The sequence below is a fragment of the Protomyctophum bolini genome (assembly GCF_963924005.1).
Source record: "Protomyctophum bolini genome assembly, chromosome: 16".
Lineage (NCBI taxonomy): Eukaryota > Metazoa > Chordata > Actinopteri > Myctophiformes > Myctophidae > Protomyctophum > Protomyctophum bolini.
This window is the reverse complement of record NC_137877.1, coordinates 19,607,386-19,611,994: the sequence shown is the minus strand read 5'-3', so window position 1 is coordinate 19,611,994 and position 4,609 is coordinate 19,607,386.

The window sequence follows — 4,609 nt, the reverse complement described above, 5'->3', positions numbered from 1 at the left end:
CCTTCGCCACGGCGGTATTCCCAACATTGCATTCAACAAGAGGGTCTGGATGTCATTCTAGGCCCCTGTTGTGTCCACTCGCCTTTCCTGCGCTTCAATGGGGACAACGAAATAACAGACACAAATTAAACGCATTTTTGACTATTAAGTCTACGTCATACTCATAATATAGAACAAATCTATCAATGGATATCGTGTGTGTGTGTGTGTGTGTGTGTGTGTGTGTGCGCGCGCGTGTGTTCATAATGAGTGTGTGCCAGGGGGAGGGGGCAGAGAGAGAGAGAATAGAGAGTGCCTCTAATTTCAATACTAGGCCTAATTCAAAGTCATGACAATTATGCTCCCACCATCGTGTGAAAATGTCAACACGTCCATTATTTAAAGTGGGTGGAGTGCAGGCTATTCGCTTTATTTTCTCCTCTTAGGCCTACGTCGAAATTAAATAGTTAATTTCGATTTGAACAATTTAAAATCCATTATGAGTTGCGCGGAACAACAGGTAGCCTGCTGTAGACGGTAGCCATAGTGTACACACCATCATGTTCCGATTCACTGTTAAATGCGCATAGTGGGCTTTAATCCAAGTGTATCGCCTCATGAGAGGGGGAAACTAAAGCAGAACACAATAGACTTTGTAAACACTTAAAGGATTCTCTGATTCATTTTGCATTTGCTTCACTGGCATTGAAATGCGTTGAAATGTCACTTACTGTCAGCAGCGAGCAGGGTGAGGTATACAGTAATCACCAAAGATGATGTATTTCAGTCAATGGTATAGTTACTGTAAGCTGTAGGAAATTTGGCAACAACAAACTCACCGCGTTAAATTGTTTGATTCCACTTAATCTGAAGCAACAGAATCTGGCATTGGCTCGTAGAGCTGATCAAAGACAGCCACCTTCAGTTTATCCACGGGGTAAATTCGCCAGGCTCCGAAAACAAATAGCGTAATCCTCCCCTTTTGCGGCTCTGCTTAAAAGCAATTAAAGCACCAGCCCTTTGTAGACATCGTTAGCCCCTTTCCACCGCAAGCAAAGTGATATCCACGTAAAACTATAGGTCTGATTCATGGTTTTCCTGGGAACTCACTGGTCATAATCATGGTAACAGTAATGTAAAAAACGGAAATAAAATAAATGGAAAGAAAAACACGTGATGGGGAAAAAATGGGGGAAAACCTTTAGAGAAATCCTATGAATTGTTCCCAGAGCAATCGGTCACCCAGTCATTATAATATTTCCAAACGATGCAGGTGTATGAAATGGCATTCGGTCTTGTTGCATACATCCAGCACTTTGCATATAGACTGAGAGAATTAGACAAAATCCAGACAATATAGCTTACTGGACAACTTCAAGAGTCGAAAAATATTCAAGAAGGGCAGTTACAGAGATATAATGCGGCGCTATTGGTGCTCGGCGAAAGCTCACCGTGAGCTTGAAAGTGTTTTGTACGGACATCCCTCCGGCTTGAAAATAACCACACGATTCAAGAAGTCCGAATGCGGGCAGTGATGTGAAAGCGGACAGAGCAAGTTGTCATCATCCTTCTGCGAGTGAGGAGGACACGCTCCGACTTCCAGGAGGAGGGAGAGCGATTGTCCACGCCACGTCCAGCCTCGGATCAGGACCTTGGAGAGCGTCCGTCCACGCCACAGCCTCGATTCGGCACCTTGGAGTGCGACTGTCCGTCCACGCCACAGCCTCGATTCAGAACCCTGGAGAGCGACTGTCCGCGGCACAGCCACTGTTCAGAACCTTGGAGAGCGACTGTCCACGGCACAGCCGCTGTTCAGAACCTTGGAGAGCGACTGTCCACGGCACAGCCGCTGTTCAGAACCTTGGAGAGCGACTGTCCACGGCACAGCCGCTGTTCAGAACCTTGGAGAGCGACTGTCCACGGCACATGCATGCAGCTGCTGTTCAGCAGCGCGTCTTATCGAGGACCTCAGCACCTGCACTCATCCCGCTTCCCCTTTCTGTTAAAACGACGTGCGATAACTATCAGAAAGTGTGAGTGCAATCATGACGAGACAAAAATAATAATAATAATAACCGGGCGTGGGCCAGGGATTAAAACAAATGCATTAAGAATGGATTTAGTTGTTCTGCATGCCAATAAAATGTGGCGCTTCTACGCTGTGCATTCTTTATGTGACTATGTGTGCGGAAGAGTGCGCAGAATATAGGTGCCTGCACGTGTAGTGGGTTTGTGTGTGGACATGGATTTTGTGCCTGCAATATGATCAATGTTTTCACTGCCTCAGTCACTTGCAGCATTAGTTTTTAATTCGACCACACTTATATAAAATTACATCTCTTAGTGAATGTGGCTTTTGCTTCAGAGCAACAAAAATGTCCACTTCACTTTACAGAAGATTGCCCATAGAGGCCACTGCCCGCCCACATTCAAAGTGAAAACACAAATGATTATCAGCCACAGAGGCCACATATTAATCAATGATCCCTGCTGCTTAATGGCACCAATATTATCAAAGGGATCCTTGGGGCCTGCCTTAGATAAATAGCCTACTAGCTAATTGTTATAATGCTGATGTAATGATTGGAACATAATATTTGAAGTAGCCCTGGAGCTGATACATTTCAAATGCCACTCTTTGGAATATTGAAACCTAATTTACCATGGTTGCAGATAACTGTGATACATCAAATGTTTCTATATGCCAATCTACCTCCACAGTCCACATCATGCATATCTGTTGCTCTACATGCATGTTCCCAACAAATGTTCAGAGAGAGAGAGAGAGAGAGAGAGAGAGAGAGAGAGAGAGAGAAATAACAGATTATAATGCATTAGCATTACATTACAAGTAAGTTTATAAAATATTATAGACATGGTATGCATGGTAAGTGATGATCTATACCAGGGGTGTCAAACTGGTGATCCGCGGGCCGCATGCGGACAACCACTCTTACAGACACACTGTGGGCTATAGACCTACGTGAGTACATAAGTATAGGCTATATAACTATATAAGAAAAGTCCATGTAACGTGTCTGTGTGTAATTGTGTACATGCAGTATGTAAGAAAGAAAGTAAGCCTTGTCGAGCCCTGTGATCTCATAGGGCAGGAGCCTATATATATGGGCTATATTTTCATCAGTGCTAAACCCATTGTCCCTAAAGTTATTTGCCTTTTTTTAAACGATTTTGAACAATATTGATGTAACTAAGATATTCAACGAGTTAGCTATATTTCATATACACAGATTAAGAAGGATTAAGTCCTGATGCGACATTTCCTGGTTTAATGCGGGTACAGGAAGTGTGACAGGCTTGAGCGTGACAGGCTTCCTGCACGTTTTCATAGTAACTGCGACCTGTGGTCGCAATCAGAGATCCTTGGCTTGATGACATGGAATTGAGACACATTTTCTCACTTTTTCGAGGTAGTGACCCGTTAACGTGCAGCTGTCAACTATGTTCTGCTAATTGGCTCCTGAGTTCCTACTAAAGGCTCCACAAGCAGGGCCATGTATTTATACTGTGGTGGTTACTGCATGCAACCTAATGATATATTGCGTAATTATATATTGTACAATCTGAGCACATCATTAAGTCGATCAGACCCTGAGACAATACCTCTGACACTGTATGGGATCACGCAGAGTTTGGTTCTCTCTAAAAGGTGACAGGTGTGGTGTCTGGAAATGCAGAGATTGCCTCGGCTGCAATCACAACACGCAAACCCTCCGTGACAAGTGACAAGCGCATAATTACAGTGTCAGCTCAAACATCTAGCAGGCTAACGTGGGAGGGCAAACTGAGGTCGTAGGCTACAGATAACTTTTTTCTCTTTGGCTGAATAATGCAGAAGCAGGGGGTGTGCAATTCATTCACGGTTTCCTGCATTTCGTTTTAGCATTTTGTTTTTTTTGTTTTTAACTTTTTTTTTTTTTGCATTATTCTCTCAAAAGTTATTAGCATCTCATTTCCAGACTTCTGCCAGTTGTATTGGCGTGTACCGTATGCTCCTCAGTCCTCTCCCTCCTTCTGCCCCCTCCTCCACAGGGGATGTTGAGTAGTGCAGCTTCTATCCTTTGGTCACTTCCCCTTGCCATGCACGGATGTAACTCTTGGAAGACGTTGCAGAGACTGAAGGCCTCCAAAATAAATCTCACTCTGACTGAGAGAGAGCCGTGTTGATTTCGTCGACTAATACTAAGACGAAAAATGTTCGCCGACTACCTTTTTCCGCTGACGAAAACTAAATGGAAACTAATTGAAAACTAATCAATGAGGACTAAAACTAAGACTAAATATATTGACAATTTCGTCAACAAATAAAAACTAGGTTAGCACAAGGGCCAAAGTCATTTTACACTTAGTTGCATGCTGAAAATAGCCGATCTACAAGCTCACAACGCGTCGCAGCGTGACGCGTTGTGAGTGTAAAGCGAGTGTAAAATCAGCCATTATGACGACATCAAGGCCCGCCAAAATACATTTTAGTCGACTAAATCAACTGTATATTTAGTCGACTAAAATCGCATGACATTTAGTTGACTAAAATTAGACTATAACACTAAAACATTCCAGGTCACTAACAGGTAACTAAAACTAAATTAAGTTTCATTCCAAAGACTAT